General features: G+C 59.3%; 1 protein-coding gene across 2 annotated transcripts in view; it reads left to right on the forward strand.

The window, feature by feature from the left end:
• Positions 1–17,802, forward strand: part of Celsr1 (cadherin EGF LAG seven-pass G-type receptor 1) — a 119,748-nt gene that overhangs the window by 24,751 nt on the left and 77,195 nt on the right. The window lies entirely within an intron of this gene.

The raw sequence follows: 17,802 nt of genomic DNA on the forward strand, positions 1-17,802 counted from the left end.
CATTTGCAGCAGGCAGTTCAAGCCGGAGCACCAGGTTCCTTGCAGTGAGCCCTGCGATCCTGCTGAGTTGACCAGGAAGACAGGGGCCTCTGTGCCTGGGCTGGTGGGAGAGGCCACTGCAGAGCCAGGAGAGGGGTGGAGGTGGATGTTCAGGGTGGTGGACGGGGCGGCTGAGGTGTCCTTGGTCACCCTTGGGACCTGGTGCGTTTGGAGGAACTGAGGAGGCAGGGCTTTGGGTTTGGGGAGGGGGTTTGCAGGCAGTGAAGGGACATCAAGTCCTATGTGTCCAGGAGGAGGCTGCGCCAGCACCTGGCAGGGTCATGGCACCTGGCCCTGGGATTCTCAGATGTGGAAAGAGAGATGCTGGGAATGGCCAGGAGCGCAGCCTGGCTGCCTGGGTACCCGGTCACAGCCCCTGCCAGCTCCCGTGGACTGGGAGGGAGGAGGCCCTGTCCTCTTTCTTTCTGTTGTAAGGAGTGGTGGCTATCAGCGGGACAGATGACTTGGTGTATGCATTCTGAGGGGTCTTGAAAGCAGGTTTGTAGAGGTGGGCTTGCTGCCTCGATGATACGTCATGTTGAACTGTGGGTCGAATCACCAAATTGCCTTCGGAGACTGTTTTCCTAGTGGACATCTTGCCACTGGGACATAAGCTCGTTAATCTGCTTTTTCCCCAACTTTGATGATATCTTTGTCTGAACTTTGCCAATCTGATGGGCAGAGCAAGCCAGGTCTTAGTTTTCCACCCGTCTCTGGTTCCTTTGGGTGGGCTTTTTAAATTGGCTGTTCTGTTTCCTCTGGGGCCTGACAGCTCCCCCCGCCTGAATCTTCCTTCTTGGTTTCAGGTATGGGGATTAGCATTTCCAAACCCCAGAGGGTCAGACTCTTTCTTGTCTTAATTTAATGTGTTCTGAGTTAATTTGGGGTAGGGCATGGGTGGGGGTTTAGTTTCCCTGCTTGTTTCAGTATCTTTTATGCCCCCCATGCCACCGTCATCACAAGCCCCAGAAGGGGAGCGCCTCTTGCCGTGTTGCAGTGTCCTACCTCACACACTGCTCTACCTACTTTACTGTTGTTTTCTAGCATATTCCAAAAGCCGGTGGTGTTCGATTCCTCTGGATGTTCTTTTCAGTTTTCTTGCGTTATTCTTATGGCTACTCTTTTCGGTGTGAGTTTAATAAGTACATTATAAATGTCTATTTAGTGCAAGAAGAAAATCCTGTAGGAGTTTTGGTGAGAATGACATTGAGCTTACGAATTACTTTGGGTAGTGGGTTGAATAGTGGCCCTCCAAGGTATGTCCACCCAGAACCTGTAAATCCGACCTCATTTGGAAAAAGGATCTTTGCAGGTTTATGTAAGCCGAGGGCTTGGAGATGACAGTATCCTGGACTGGGGTGGGCTGTAAATCCAGTGGCAAGTCCTTTTAAGAGACAGAAGTCCGAGAAACATGGAGAGAGGAGGAGGAGGTGTGAAGATGGGGGTGAGATGGGGATGGGTGGGGCACCCCAAGCCAAGGAGCACCAAGGGTTGCTAACACCAGAATCTGGGAGAGAGGCTCGGGACAGGTTCTCCCTCAGCAGCTCTGGAAAGATCCAGTTCTGCAATACCACTGAAGCACGTCCCCACATTCAGATCGTACTTTAGGTTCCTTTCTAGGAACTTTGTGGGTTTCACTGCTGTCATCAAAGGTCTCTCCTCGTCACATTTTTCACCTGACTCTTGCTGAGTGTTGAAAAGTATTGGATGTTTTATCTGATGATTTTGCACCCACCCAACACCCTATCAGAACCTGGAAGTTAATTTCCCGGTTCATTCTCCAGGAGAGCTGCCGTACTGATTCTAAATAATGTAGGTTTTGTTGCTTCCTTTCAGTTATTTTCTCGTTCCCCTGTTTTCTTCTCCTCTTTGTAGCCACGTGATTTCTCTCCCAGCTCTCAGGTCTTGAGTAGCCCCTGCTTCATTTGCTTACAAGCAGGATTAGGATCTTCTTCCGTGAAATCCAAGAACTAAATCTTGCCCAGAGACTTGTGGTGACCAACTTGCTGTGGGTGATGAGTTAGCTCACTTCTGGCACATCAGTGTGAGCATTTAAGTCATTCATTTGCAGTACTCCTTTAGTGTCTTGTATTTGCCAGACTTTGTATTAAATCCCAGGTATGTAACATTGTTTTGAAATCTTAGCCAATGAGGTAAGACAAGAAAAAAAGTTATAAACATTGAAACACTGCTACGATTCACAGATGATATGGTTACATACAATGGAAATCCGAAGGAATAAGTAAATGAGTGATGCAGATGGTAAGTGCGCTCAGCAAGATTGCTGGATACTTACTCCATAAAACCCAAGGCAGTCTTGATTTATTGGCACAGTAAATGGAAAATGAAATGAAATATTTTATGAGACTCAGTCATGTAAAGATGTCATTTCTCCCCAGATTGGTGTATATGTTCAGTGCATTATTAATCAAAACCTAAGGGATTTTTTAGGGAAAGTTGAAAAAATTAATAAGCTGACTTTAACATTGATATGTGACTAAAATCAGCCGAGACCAGCGAAGGCAGCCTTGAAGAGTGACGGGAGATCCTGGTTGGCTGGGTGCCCAGGCTTACCACGGGGCTGTGTGATTAAGAGAATAGCCATGGACGGTTAGGCAGGTGGACAGAACAGGGAGCCCCGAGGACAGGCTCGGCGTGTCTGGAAATACAGTCAGTCGAGTGGTAATGCAACTGAGGGACTCACAGGCTGGGTGAACGCAGTGAGGGGCGATGCTGTGTGTACCCCTTGTTCTTACTTTGCTTGGTCTGAAGCTTCTCTTTTGACTTTTTTTCCAGTTTATTTTCTTAGCAGCTGAGTCAACTCTATTCTTCAGCTCATCTGTCGAGTTTTTGATTGTGTTTTCGGTTCTAGAATTTCCTTTGGTTACTTTTCTGATCTGCCGTGTTCTTTTCTGTGGTCCCTGGTCTTATGAAGTCGTCAGTCCTCTCAGCTCTTGGAACACTGTGGGGACAACGGTGCCCGTGTCTGTGTCTTCTAGCTCCCGTGGTCTGTTTCAGGCCGTCTCTGTGTCTGTCGAGTGTGCTCAGGTCTTGTCTCCTTGTGTGCCTGGTGGTTTTTATGTGCCAGACGTTGCATTTTCATAATTTTAGGACTAGCATGAGGCCTAGGATGCTGTTGTCTTCCTCCAGGGAGGTCCTTGTTGGCTTCTGGCAGGTGCAAAGGTGCTAGCCATTCGGGGTCACCATTCTCTCTGGGGACTGACCACTGTTTCAGTACTGGCTAACAGCTGTCAGCTCAAGCATGGCTTTTCAGTGCTGGCCCTTGGTGTGCATCCTTCCTGTGGGTGATCAGGGTCATGTAAGTTCTCCACAGACTGCTCACAAGAAAACATGCTGCAGCTTAGCGGTGCATGTAACGTCGTTGACCATGCGGTTTCCATGGGAACCGTGGTCTGAGCTACAGAATTTTACAACCTGTTTGGACGGGGCTTCCTGCGTGCATGTTCAGGGGGGGCAAATGCAGCGTATTTGGAAGCTGCTCACACTGATCCCTGTGAGCCGGTCAGAGAGCCACAGCCTGAGGCTTTTTCCAGCCCTAACACAGGAGGGATTTGCTCGAGTGACAGAGCCCCTGTCACTGTGCAGGCTCAGTTTTAACAGCTAAGAATTTAGGATGTTAGGATCTAAAGGACCAGTGCCCCAGCAGTCGTCTATGGTCTTGGAGCCATGCTGAGGCCAGCAGGTGCCCGCTTCTCTCCCTGGGCACTGGCTGTTGGGCACAGCATACCACTCGAGGCTGCGGCTGCTCCTCCTCTGGGCCTGGCATGCCGTCTGCCCAGCGTGCCCGTCAGGGCCTCGTGACTCCCGTGGTCGCTGCTCACGCACACTCCACGGGGTGGAGCTCGTCTTTCCCAGCTAGTTCCCAGGCATCATCTTGGAGAATGGATCAACGGATCACCATCATCCCTGAGTACCCTGAAGGGTCTCCACTCAGACCTCCTCACTCATGGCCCGAGCCGCGGTCTCCCTGAAGAGGCAGCTGTGAGCTAGAGATGGCGGCTGCTCCCCATGACTGCCTCTCCGACCTCGTGTCCCCCACACGCTTGAAGATGTAAGAGTCACCCCCGAGCTTAGCTCAGAAGAAGAGCACGAGGCCTTGGTGGGCCTGTGGCCACACGGCCTGGGCTCCCTATGGTGGGAGAGTGGAACCTCCCGAGCAGCAGAGCTCTGGCCCCCACCTGACCGGGCCTTGGCCCGTGGCCGGGTCTCCAGTGGTGGTCACTATTGGTTTTTGTAGGCACCGGGGTAGCCAGATGTCAGGAGATGGACCCAAAGCCCCCACCCAGCTTGTCACTCTGGAACTCAGCAGGCCAGAGAAGCCACCGGTGCCTCCGCTTCCTGCAGTGAGCAAGGACACACAGAGGGCCGAGGGGCGCGGGGCGCGGGGAGCCTGCCGCTGCACAGAACAGGGCCGCTTCAGCGTCTCCTCCTGCCGGCTTTCCTACCCCCAGAGAAATTTTAAACGTTTCCATGTCTTTTCAGCTACTTTTTAATCCTCTGTCCTCTGACCAAACGCCTGTTTCTAACCTCAAAGAAAATACGTCCAGGTCGGACAACTCCAGCTTCGGGCTCTTAAAACAAGTGGGTGGTTCTTATGGAAAAGAGGAATCAAGAGTTAATCTGGGGCCTGGCTGGAGTGGGGCCAGGAGGGCTGGTGCTGGAGGGAAGGGGACTTGCTGGTGGGGCTTGCAGAGCTCCCTGGACAGTTCATGGACATCCCAAGGCTGGGGCCACGCTCGGCTGACTCCATGAAGGAATTTCCTAGTGAGGAGCGGAGCTTCTGTTTGGAGGCCGGGTGGAGGGTGAGAGGGAAATCGGCCTCATTCCTGGGCGGGTGCAGAGCCCCGGGGCCACTTGCACCTTGGGGAGCCCCTGAGGGCCAGCTTGGCCATGGCGGGTCGGGTGGCAGCATGCTGACCGTGCCTTCTCTTCCCTTCCACTCCCCACGTGTCCAGCCACTGCCAGGATAGCGGTCCCTGGGAGCGTTTCAACCCTGTGCACCAGAGGCCGTGGGGCTGGGGCCAGTGCACAGGGCCCAGAGCTCCTGGGTGGACGTGGGTTTGCAGCCAGGTGGCCGTGGGCACAACACGTCACCTGACCCTCCAAACCCGGTCTGTGAAGCCAGAAGTCAGCAGAGTGAAACCTGCGGCCGGACCTTGTGGAGGACCAGCGTGCAGCACCCGGAGCAGGTCTGGGCTGCTGGAGAGCAGTGACGGCACCGGAAACCCACCCTGTGCTCAAGGGTGGGCCGACGCAGGCGCAGGAGGCGGGTCTGCGGGTCCGTCCTTAGGGCCCACCACCTCCCTGTGTCTGCAGGCTGTGGCTCGCGGTGCAGAGGACGGGAGGCCCCGCGAGGGTGGTGTGGATCAGTGCGTCTCCCAGCTCGTGTTTAAAAGTGCTTCTTGGAGAACAATAACTGCAGCCCCAGAACGCGCTGGTGTGTTTCTGTTCCCATCGACACTGAGAACAGGAGGCAGCAGGGGGGCTTCCAGGAGCCCCGGTTTCTCCCCAGCCCTGCTGACACCTCTCCAGGTGACCTGGAGAACCCCTTTCTCTGCTCTGTTGCTTCAGGTGTAAAGTAGGGTGCGGGACCTGTGAGTCCGAGGGTGTCCTCTGGCTGCAGGAGGCCGGGTCCCGGGAGCACAGCGGGTGGATGTGCTGTGGCTCCCGAGGCCTTTGCACTTAGAAAGCTGCTCACTGGGGCTGAGGCTCGTGTGGCAGGAGTGGAGGCTCTCACTGCAGGGAGGGAGCAGGCCGGAGAGCCTCAGCCCGGGGCTCCCTGTTCTAGGAACCTGGAGCCCCCAGAGAAGAGAGGATTTTCCCACAGAGGCTGGGCTAGCCCCACCCATCTCAGGTCAGTCTGTGGCCCCATCAGCAGTGCCCACCCTGCAGGGGGGAGGGACACCTGGCAGAGGCCCAGGCCTCCTCCCGGGCTCTAGCAAGTGTGCGTGGTGCTGACAAGTTACAGTGCTGTCCCCTGGAGCAGAGGGTCAGTGGGCAGATTGAGGTGACAGGTACAAGCAACCTGCTCAGAAAGCAGGGTGCCCAGGCCACGGGCCAGGAAGAGTGGCCCCAAGGTAAGTACCAATCAGCATTTTGGGCTGTGAATTGGGGACATCAACTATTTGTTGGTTTAAGGTCCCAAGTGTCCCCAAGACTGGTCACAGACTGAGCATAAATGTCACTTTGGAAGTTACTGGCAGTTACTCGTGAGGTCACTGTGTACCCGGCAGGGAGGGCCCAGCCTGGTCAAGGCGAGTGGGTGCTCTGGGACCTGCGACCTACCCAGTGGCCGCACAGGAGCACGGCACTGCCGTCCTGCAGGAGGAGGCGGTTCTGGGAAGTGTCCACCTGGAGCACGGAGCACTCCCCGGTCCCTCATCCAGGCTCAGGTGGGGCTGCTCAGGTGGGGCCTCCCCCAGCCTGCACTGAGTCCTGACCCCGGTGCAGTGATTCGAGCCACGGGCCCCAGCTCACTCTCTCTCACACGCGCTCGCCTGAGGACCTGCCCGTGCACACACGCGTGCCTGCCCGTGTGCACACAGGCTTCGCGGGTGGTACCTCCCCCACCTGAGACCGGGGCTCTGGGGCAGGGAGGCCTTGGCTGCCTCTCACCCTACACCTCTCCCATGTCCGCCGGCTTCCCACGGAGCACTGGCTCTGGGTGCCATCTGGAGGACCCCCATAGTTTCCAGCGTCACGCAGTTCCAAGGGAGGAACAGACTTCCAGTCCCTGCAGGTGCGGGCCACAGTAGGTCCCATCTTCACCCGGTGTCCCACCCTGGTGCCCCTCCCCCACCCAGGACGCCCCTTCCCCACGGCACCCCCACACACTGACCTCACGGTGCCGGCCCACCAGGAAGGACACCTTGAGGGCAAGACTGGTTTTCCCCGTGGTATCCTGGACGCTCCGCCTGGCACACACAGGGTGCACATATTTGTTGAATTAATGAGTGACGACACTTTCAATTAGTGTTCCTTTGAGTTTAGGTTGCAGATTAGGATCTTCAGAAGGACTTTCTGGGCTGGGTTGTGCTCAGTGGAGAGCGCTTGCCTGGGTGCTATTCTCAGCACCTCACAAAAACAAGTAGATAAATAAAACAAGGCTTCAAAAAGGACTTTGCACCAAATAATTTTTAATCATGAGTGACTTGAGGGTGCAGGGAGCGCAGTGTTGGGGAGAGAGCCGTGTGTCCTTCTCAGACCCTGGGGAGCTCGGAGGGGCCGTTTGCTGCTGTGAGGTCGTCCCCAGCACCTCTGCTCAGGGTCAGGTGACCTCCTCAGTCTGTTCAGACCCCGGCTCCAGCCCGGGGGGCTCTGGAGCTGGTCTCTCCTTGGGACCTTGGGAGTGCAGGGTGGGGGCGTGTGTGTGGAGGAGGGGCAGGGTGGCCAGGCCACCCTCAGTGCACAGTGCACACTTGGTGTCAGTAAACACAGGTGCTCAGGGTGCAGTGGAGAGGCCTGCAGCTGGGCAGTGGCAGGGCAGGACACGGGAAGGCAGGCCTTCGAGACCCAGCACTCCTGGGCAGGGAGCTGGGGGGGACTGTCAGCCCCAGCTCCCGTGTTCTCCTGGACCCCCCTTCCAGCTGCCCCCCCCCCCCGGCCTGGCGGCCCCTCCCTGTGCTCAGCGGGCCAGTCTGCTGGCTGTCAGTATCAGGGGAAGGAGCGGGTGGACAAAGGCCTGGGCCGGGAGCCCGGGAACCACAGAGCGCAGTGGGCAGTGGGGACAAGACCGCGCGAGGTGGGAGAGGGTTTTGTTCCCGCCTTGAGTTCTGGGACCTGTTCCGCCATCTGGAGTGGAGAGAAGGTGGCCTGGGAGAAGTGAGTGGGGGCCACACAAAGCCCTGGCCGCCCTCTGAGGACCAGCAGGGATGCCCCAGCTCAGGGACACCCCAGTCCCTGGAGAGGTGGGGGTGGGGTGGTCTCATTTTCTCTCATTTCCTCCACAAGTGTCCCTGGTTAATAACCCAAACTCCTCGAATGTCATGCTAAGTCGGTCTCTTGAAATTTAGGGCTGGAATTTTCTTAGCAAATATTTAACTAAAGAGCAACCCCCCGCGTTTCTGGGTCCAGGAGTCAGAGCGGAGGCCCAGGTCGCGGAGGATGGGCCATGTTTGATCTGCACCCCAGAAGGAAAGGAGCCCCTGCAGTAACGAGGGTGATCTGCGTGCCCTGGGGGTGGCTGTCCCCTGCTGATGGAGGGGCTGGGCCTCCCCTGCGCCCGGTGGGAATCAGCCACTGCAGTGTCTCCTACCAGCCTCTGGGGCAGAACCCTGCACCTGCCACCAGGGTGCTGCAGTGAGGGGCCCTGTGGTGGCCCTGCCCCGGGAGCCTAGTGTGTCCCCGCTCCTGAGACCCCAGGCTCTGGTCCACCAAGGGTCAGTGGCCTCCTACAGCTGCCCAGTGGAATTTGCATTTCAAAAGAGTCTCAGATTATTCTGGAAGCAACTTGAAGGCCCCCTGGGGGAGACAGGGTCCAGGAGGGGCAGCTCCTCCATAGCCAGAGAGGGTTGGGCCTGTGGCAGTGGCTGTGGTCAGGGTGGGAGGGAGGGAATCGTCCTGGGGGGCCTTGCTGGGCCCAGCAGCCAGAGCTGGTGGGATGGTGGCTGCCACCCCACCGGTGCCAGTCCCCACCTCAGCCCTGTCCCCACCTTCACAGCTGATCTCCTGGCAGCTCCCTCACCTGGCCACTGGCCCCAGACCCTGGGCCTTCCTCTATCAGTGAGTCTGAGAGCGGAGGCAGATCTGGGGACAGCTCCCTGGGGACGGGACTGGCTGCGGTGCTGGTGGCCTTCGATGTCACACTTGCTCTTCCAGCCGTGCTGATGGTTGGCTTCAGGAGGCTGCATGGCCGCCTGTCCTTCCTAGGCCTGTGCAGTTAGGGTCATCCTCTCCCCAAGGCATGTGTGAGGAACAGCCCCGGGAAGCCGCCGTGGCGAGGATCAAGTCTGTATCCCAGTTGCTGTGTGTCCTGGGCACAGTCCCTGAGCCTCTCTGGGCCCCAGATCCCTCATCACTGGGGTAGCAGTGTCGGCTCCATCCTGCTTTCTGGGTGGGAGGAGTGACAATGACGCCAGACATCAAGAGTGACGCCTCGCGGGCCCCAGGAGGCAGGAGACCAGTCACCTCGGCTTTACTGATGGGGAAACTGAGGCCCAGAGTGGCGTAGAAGCCTGCCCCAGGTCATGGAGGAAGCAGGTGGACTGCCCCCGGTTAGGGAAGGCACGTGATGACCTGAGATCCAGGGCCGCTGTCCGTCCTGCCTCCCTGGAGTCTGGGTGACCCGCCCTCTTCCCTGCCTTCCTGTCTCAGGCTCTCCTCGTTCCTGTCCCCTCTCCTGGGCAGCTCCTCATGGCCCCACGAGGCTGCGGCCTCCCTGCCCTCCGTGCCCAGGCTCCTGGGTTCAGACCTCGCAGCCCCTCCGGCTGTCTCCCTCTTCCTGGTGTCTCGCCCACGGCCACAGCCCTGGGTACCTGACTGGACTGCTCTGCCTGGTCAGGCTCTGGGCACCGGCCTGACGCCCCAGAGCCATCTCCACCAGGACCCCGGAGGGCGCCTGTCTGGTCACCTCCTGCTGGTGAGTCTCCCTGCGCCACGGCTGCCCGTCACCTGGCCTGAAGCACCTGCGTCCGTTCTGCCTGGGTTTTCTGTCAGGGACAGGAGGGACACCTTGCTTCTGCTACACGGCATCTGGGGACTTCTCTGGGGATGAGGTGAATGGCAGCCAGGCTAGAATGGCCAGGGCGGAGTGGTCTGGACAGGGGTTGGACGCTGGCCTGTTCCCTACATGTTTTATCATGACCCAGCTACGCCTGTCCAGGGGCTTGTCCAGGACGGCCGTTTGCATGGCCACACACTTTTCTGCTTGGTCCTTTATAGGAATATGCCCCCTCCCCAACCCCCGTCTAGAGTCCCCCTGGAGCAGGCCAGGAGCTTGGTGGGGACGTGAGCCTGGCTGGCCAGCAGTTCCTGGGGGCCTTGGCTTCTTGCATCGTGGCCGCTGGCTCCTGAGAGGGAGCATCAGGAGCCAGTGTTGGGGAGCCCGGTGGAACCGACCAGCCTTCTCTGTCCCAGCTTTGGGGTCACACCCGGCCTTCCTCTGGTGGTGGCCTCCCCAGGCCCACCCAGATGCAGGGGAAGGGGACGCAGTCTCATCTGCAGGTGGGAGGACGTCGTAGCACTTGTGGTCATTTTTTTTTTAAAGCCACCGCGTCCTTTAGAGTACTCATGCCCACCCCAGACGAGTGCTGCCCCGCCGCCCCCTGGAACAGTGTCCCTGTTCAGGCCAGAGCCCGCCCCTCCTCTTCCCGCCCCTCATCATCCTCTGGTCCACCGCCCATTTCACCTAAGGAATTTTTATTGTTGTTTTGAATAATTCAAACACGTGCGCTCCTGAGCCCGACGTGGGGCGCAGAGCACAGCGGAGACGTGCGCCCCAGCAGACGCCCTGTGCCTCCCGGGCCACCTCTCCTGCCACCCAGGGAATTTCCCTTTATTTTCCTTTGCTTTTCGTCTTGGCTCCTGGATTGTTCCGAAGAGACGCTGGTCTGCAGCCCTTATCTGCCACTCCGAATCCAAATGCCCTGAAAACCAAAGGGGGGTTTGAAAAACTCCATTTGACAGCAAAACATGACCCACATCGGCCAGCCACAGTGGCTCGGGAGACTGAGGCAGGAGGATTGCACGTTAAAAGCCAGCCTCAACAAGTCAGCGAGGCTGTAAGCTACCTAGTGGACCCTGTCTCTAAATTAAACAATTAAAAAAAAAAAAAGGCTGAAGATGTGGCTCAGTGGTTAAGCGCCTCTGGGCTTAATCCCTGGAACCAAAAGTTGACCCACCCACACCAGGTGTCCCGGCGACCGTGTTCCCATCCTTTGCAGGCATGCACCCATCTGCTGCAGGAAGGTCAGCATTTCAGTGCCTGGGTCCTGCGCGATGTCGGGGGTCGCGCCTGTCCTGTCCCGGCTTCGAGAACTCTCAGTTCCACGGCCTCCTGCTCACAGGGTTTTGGGTGGAGGATTCTGCACCTGTCTGGGGCTGGATCAGAGACACAGCCCTTTCCAGCTGGGCTCTAAGCTGCAGTGAATGGAGACTCGCCGACCCCCAGGGCCCGGAGCGCTGCGGCTGGGTGGGGGGCTGGTTGGCGGCTTGTTAGCCCCCGTCTTTCCTTCATCCCCTTCCTTGTTGGGCTGACAGCAGCTCCGCGACTTGTCTGGGTGGAGAGCATATGGGCTGTCCCTTGGCAGGTGCTCAGGGGCCACATTGTCCTGCCGGATGGCGTCACTGGGCTCAGAACCAGGCGCTCACTGTTCTCTGAAGCCCACATTGTTGCTTAATCTCCGCCTGGGGGGACTTGGCCCGTCCTCCTGGGAGGGGGCAGAAAGGTGGGCTCTCTGGCTCTGGCAGGAAGAGGGGGCTGGACAGGCGCCCTGCTGGCCCAGCCAGCGGCACATTTGGGGCCCGGCTGGCAAAGGGAAGCCCCAGACAGCACTGCCGGAAGGTGTGGAGGCCCTGGGTGGCCTGGAGCAGCTGGGGTGCTAAACGAGGGGCCCCAGGCGTCTCAAGCTAGGAGAGCCCAAGTCTGTGTTTTCCCGAGGGCAGGTTGTCAGCTGGGCACAGTTCTGACCCAGCTGCCATGGGACAGCGTTGGGAAAAGGACAGAATGTGCTGCTCTCGTCTCCTAGGTAGAGGTCGGGGGGCAGCCTCTGCAGGGGTGCCCGCCCCAGCCAACTGCCCTAGAAGCCAGGGCTCTGTCGGCAGCTGCCACCCCTAGGGTCGTGAGGCGGCCTGCTGCTGGCCTGGCGTCCGAGCAGAGCGTGGTGCAGTCAGACCTCCAGATTCCTGCCCCGCGGTGAATGTCTACTGATGGCCAAAGCTTCCTGGGGCTCTGTGTGACCCCAGCCTGTTCCCTGCGGGCATGGGATCCTGCCGGTTTCTCCCCCAGAGTCTGGTTCACAACACAAACACACTGTGGGGGCTTTGGCGCCCACACTTGAGCAGGAACCAGGTCTTCACAGCCAGCAAGGGGTACCGCCCAGGTTAGGTGGCGGCTTTGCCTCCTGCCCCAACCTCTGACCTCCTCTGACTTCCTTGGCCAGCCAGACTTTGAGGAAGTCATTCTGAAATGCCTTTCAGCATGGCTCTCACCTTTTGAGTAATCTCACGCAAAAAACAAGGCATTCTTATTAAGAGCTGCAGTGCCCCTTTTTTTTAAAAGGAGAGGAAATTCACTTAAGATAAACTAGCCATCAAGGGGAACACTCAACAGCACTTGGGACATCCCTCCCCAGTGTCACGCAGCCGCCCCTGGACCACCCGCAGGCTGCACGCCCTCCGCCCTTCTTCTCTTTGCTTCCTGCCTCTGTGGAGTCCCCTCTTCTGGCCATCCTGTGGACGTGGCCCTTTGTGGCTGGCTCCTTCCATTCAGAGTGCCCGTGTCTCCTCAGCTCTAGAGGATGTGTGAGCACTTCTATAGGCATCCCCCGCTGCCCCGTGTGGACCAGATGGCCAGCCCTGCGTCTGCCGATGGACATTTCCCTCTCGACTTCCTGGCCATCTGAAGGTGCTGCTCTGAGCATTCCTGATGAGTTTCTGGGTCCACGAGTCTTTATTCTTTTTTAAGTTGCATGTAGGGATGGAATTCTGGGCCATACGTCAACTCTACGTTGAGCTTTTTGAGGAACCACCCTGACTCTTAGCTGGAAGTTCTGTCTCGTGGCAAGAGACGAGTCTCGGCCAGCCGGACTTTCCGGAAGTCATTCCGAAATGTAGCTCCTGTAGCTGGGGTTGTACTGGCCACGGTGGGGTAGGGGGCCTGTTATGATCTCAGGCTTCTAGAAGGTTCCGTCAAGTACAGGCAAGACCAGCTGTGTTTTTTATGGAGTAATTAATGGGGTGTCCACCGTGGGACCAGCTTTACTCACACACAAACCAGGACAGACCATTTCTGAGCTGACGGCGTGATTTTATTGAAGTGATGTGGTGGTGTGTGTCAGTCAGCTTTCCCCGACTGTCACCAAAACACCTGAGAAGAACCGATGGAGCGGGAAGGATCTCTTTTGGCCTGTGGTTTGGAGCTCCAGTCCTAGGCTGGCCGCAGGGCAGAGCGCGTCAGGGCGGAGGGTGCAGTGGCAGCGGCAGCGGAAAGCAGAGGAGCCAGGGAGAGGCTGGGGACACGCCCCAGCGACCTGCTCCCTCCAGCTAGGACCCTCCTCCCAGGAGTCCCTGCAGCCACCAAGGGGTTCATCCCTGATGAGGTCAGAGCCTTGGTCCACTCACTCCTGAGGCCCACCTCTGGGCCATGCCACGTTGGGTGCCAGGCTTTTAACATGAGCTTTCAGGGACATTCCAGATCAAACCGTAAGAGTGACATCGAGAACCAGGCCTTAGGGATCTTCATCGTCAACTTTTTCCTGCATTTATTTACTTCTACTGGTGGCAGGCTTTATGTGACATGGAACGTGCCACTTCAACAGGGACAGACAGTGGCATTAATCATTCACATTGCGGTGCCGCCGTCATACCAGCCACCTTCAGGACGTTCACCGTCACCTCCTAAGACGGGGACTGCCCTGGGGCACCTGCCCTGCCCGGGGTGCGTCCTCCTCCTCTGAACTTGACTCCGTGGGCGCCTCGCACGACAGGCCTCACCTGGGATCTGCCTTCTTTCTTGGGCTCATGTCACCTAGCACGGGGTCCTCTGGTCGCTTCCCTCCTGTGTGTTCCTGTTTCTTGTCTGCCTGGAGGCGGGTCCTCTCTAGAACACGCGGTGTCCCCCGACTCCTCCTGTGCTGGCCGTCTGGGGACAGCGTCCGCCCCGGGTCTTGTGAGAGAGCAATTCCTGGCACCTCCAGGACCTCACGGTTCAGAGGGGAGGAGGGGCTCGGAGGTGAGTGTCTTGGGGGCAGAGGATGCCGAGGGGCATTGGGGTCTGCCGCCCGGACCCAGTGCCGGCCAGGGCTGGGGGTTCATGCCGGCTGCCTGGGCTCTGGTGCTTGGTGTGCCCCAAGATCCAGTGGGATCAGCAGGAGAGGGCCATGGAGACCCCCTCTAGCAGTCTGAGGGCAGCAGAGGGGCAGTTACAAGGTGAGGACCTGGGTTCCAAATGAGAGACCCGTGTGGGCTGCTGGGGTTCAGCGGGGACCCTCCCTTCACCAGAGAGAGCTGGGGCCGAGCGGGTGGGCTGCACTGGGACCACACGGTGCCCAGTGTGCTGGTCACCCCCAAGCTGGCCCACGCTCCTCCCAGGGTCTGTGGGGTGCTCTTCCTCCCTGTGGCCGGGGCAGGAGAAGCTGCTTCGCCCACAGGAGCGCCCGCCCGGCCTGTCCCTGGGAGGAGAGTCTGGGTCCAGGAGACGCAGGTTGGAGATGTGGACTCTGTTTCCCTGAAAGGAGGGACCAGGTGCCCTCGGGAGCAGGAGCCGAACGTCACCCCTGCCATCTGGCCTCACAGAGAGGAGCGCCGTGGAGAGGGAAGCAGGAAGCCACCTGAAGCCACCTGCTGTGAGGGGGACCTCCAGACCCTCCTGCCCATTAGGAAGACTTGAGAGGGGACAGGAGCAGGGGACAGAGCAAGGGATGGGAGCACAGTGCCCTGTGGAGGGGCGGGGTCTGGCTGTGGGAGGGCTGTGAACAGGGACCTCAGCAGAGACCATCAGCGCAGAGATGCCACCCCAGGCCGAGGTGCATGGGGTGGGGTCACAGGGACCTGTGAGCAAGTGTCTCTGGCTGTCCTCAGCAGGCAGGTCGGGGTCCTCTCAGGCCAACTGCCCCATCCACCTGACCATCTCTGGTGGGGCCCAGGGCCAGGTTGAGTCTGGGTCCTGCTGCCCACAGCCCGAGTGTCCTCGCTGGACAGAGCCCCTCTTGCCCTGTGTCCTCTTCTGTAGAGTGGCCAGCACGGACCCTCGTGGTGCCCAGGTCCCACCCACAGCCGTGAGGACCCCTCTCCTGTGGCCACTTCCCCCAGGGCCTTACCTCATGGGCCCAGCAGCAGTCAGGAGGCCTCAACCTGCTTGTGGCCTTGTCCCTCCCTCCTCCACGTCCCCACTTGTCCCTGGCTGAACGGTGTCCCCGAGTCCGAGTCCACCTGGAACTGCAGCACGGGTGTGGTTTGAAGAGAGGCTCTTGCAGGTGTCACCAAGGTGACGCTGGATGTGGCCCTCGTCCAGGGACGGCGTCCTTTAGGAGAAATCAGACACAGAGGGAAGGGGGCCTCCTGAGGCCAGGGCGGGGGTGGGAGAGGCGTGTCCTCGGGCCAAGGGACTCCAGGGTTGTGGTGACACCAGAGGCTGGGGTCCTCCTGGAGCAGGTGGTGCTGTGGGGCCTGTCTGGGACCAGCCCCGACACCTAGACAGTGGGCTGTGGTCCCCAGGACCAGGAGGGCAGGCGTCTGCTGTTGTCGGGTCCTGGGTCGTGACACTGCGCAGGAGGTGGCTGCCGTCTGCCTGGCTTGCCGCTGTCCTACGTGTGACGTGCAGAGGCCCTTCCTATCTGTTTCCGAGGCAGGCCCTCCTGGGGGACACACCTCCCCGGTACCTTCTGGGGTCACCCAGCCCTGGCCGCTGTGCCTGTCACTTGCAGCGAGGTCACCTGCCACCTGGCCTCAAGATTGTGGTTTGGTCCTTGTCCCCCCACCCTGGGGGCCGTCAGTTCCTTGGAAGCCGTGCTGTGACAACTCCCCTCAGTCCCCAGGGGTGGGCCCACCACTTGGGCTACAGCTAGACCCCCACCCTCCTCCAGCCACTGTCACATCCATATGAGAGGGTCATATGGGCCCCACCCCAGGCCCTGGAAAGTCCCTGCCAACCTTGTTTGGGTGACGCAGGAAGCACCACCAGGCGGCCCCGCAGCCTCAGGCCTGCCGTCTGCCCATGTCCTCTGCCCTCTCAGGGACGGTGCGGTGACTCGTCCTTCCCAGGGTGGGCACAGAAGGTGCACTGGACTGCCTTTGGGGTGTGTGGAGCTGGCGGGACGCTGATCCTCCAGCTGTGGAGCAAGCGCCTGGACGCAGGCTGGGTGCTGGAGCCCACTGTCCTAGCAGCATGGACCTCTGCACCAGCCGTCCACACTCCTGGGGAGAGGGACGTCCTGGGGAGAGGGACGACCTGAGGGCAGAGTGCGGGCCACCACTGCCTCTGCCCCACCTTCTCCACGCAGCGTGAGCAGCACCCCTCGGGCTGCCGGGTCCGACCCAGAGGAGCAAGGGGACGTGGTGGCTGAGTGTCGCGTGGGGTCTTGGGGTGGGAGGGACAGTAGGTAAAGACCTGGAGACCTGAAGACAGCGGGCTGTGGGCAGGCGGGGCGAGGCCGCCGTGTGGACAGGGAGCCTGGGCGCGGCCCCGGGTGAGTGTGAAGCTGTTGGAACGTGAAGGTGACTCAGAACAGAACCTGTGCCCCGCCGGGCCGCTGCTGAGAGGATCCGCACTGGCAGCTGCTACTCCGTTGGCTCAGCCTGGTGCTCCATCACGGGGGTGGCCGCTACGTCACTCGGTGGCCCCTGGCTGATGGGCACTTGGTTTGTGTCCTGGAGGCTTGTTGAAAGCAGGTGGCTCAGAAGCCCACCCTGGAGGCCGCAGAGTGCAGGTCCATTGTCCCTGTACCTGGGTGTCCACGGTCGTGAGTGACGCTGACGTTGGGTGGTGGGTGACGCCTGTCATGTTCCCAGCTCAGCATCGTGCGCTGACGTTTAATGCCGTTTCCTGGGCCCCAGAGAGCGCGAGTCCCTGGAAGTGGGTCTTTCCTGCAGGTTTCCGCTATGCTGTGCCCTCTGGGTGCCCACGGGCGGGTGGCCGAGTCCTGCAGCCCCCAGCCCTGGGGACAGGAGAGCCCAGTGCAGCCAAGGAGGTCTAGGCTTTGAGTTTCCTGTGGCCTGTGCGGCCAGGGCCAGAGCAAACAGACCCACGGTGGCTTCAGGAGAGAGGAGTCTGGTGAGTGGTCACCAGGAGGCCAGCCATGTCCTGCCTGCTGTGTTGTCACAGCGTTGGCCAAGGAAACCCGGCAGCTTCCAACAAGTAAAAACAGCTTGGGTGGACAAACGGAGCCTCCCGTGCAGTCTGCGCGGTGGTGCAGGTGGAAGAGCTGCGTGGGAGCCTCCTCCCGCCCAGGTGTTCACCCAGCAGCTTCTCAGAGGGGAATGTTCTAGATGTGGCAGGAGCAAGACCTGCAGGTCTCAGCCCTCAGACTCCCCGGGGAGAAACAGGTGTAAACAAATAAGGGTGAAGTCGGGCAGCGGCAGCTCCTGTGCAGGAATGAAGTGGGAACTCGAGGTGGACGGGGGTGCCCTACCAGAGGGCTCCCGTGGGGGGCAGGTAGCTGGGACCCAGTTGGCCCTGCTCCAGGTGGAAGACAAGATGCGCAAAGGCCCTGGGGCAGGAAGAGGACCTTAGGTTGGCAGGGCGGCATCACTGTGATGATGGGGAGGGTGAGGGACATACCGTGAAGGACCATAAGACAGGGCAAGGGCTGTGTGTTTTATTCTAGGTGTCATAAGGGGCCACAAGGCAATGGGTGATGGCGCCACCCTTGGGGACTGTGACCGCAGCATGAGGGTGATGGTGGAGGGAAGCCGGGGCTGATCGGCCCAAGCCGAGCTCACAGGGTTCAACCAGGCTTCATTTTTCCTTTGAAAATTGAATGGCAGAGTCGGGTGTGGTGGCGCACGCCTGTGATCCCAGTGGCTTGGGTGGCTGAGGCAGGAGGATCGCGAGTTCAGAGCCAGCCCCAGCCACAGCGTCTCCGTTTC

The sequence above is a fragment of the Marmota flaviventris genome, chromosome 3 (assembly GCF_047511675.1).
Source record: "Marmota flaviventris isolate mMarFla1 chromosome 3, mMarFla1.hap1, whole genome shotgun sequence".
NCBI lineage: Eukaryota > Metazoa > Chordata > Mammalia > Rodentia > Sciuridae > Marmota > Marmota flaviventris.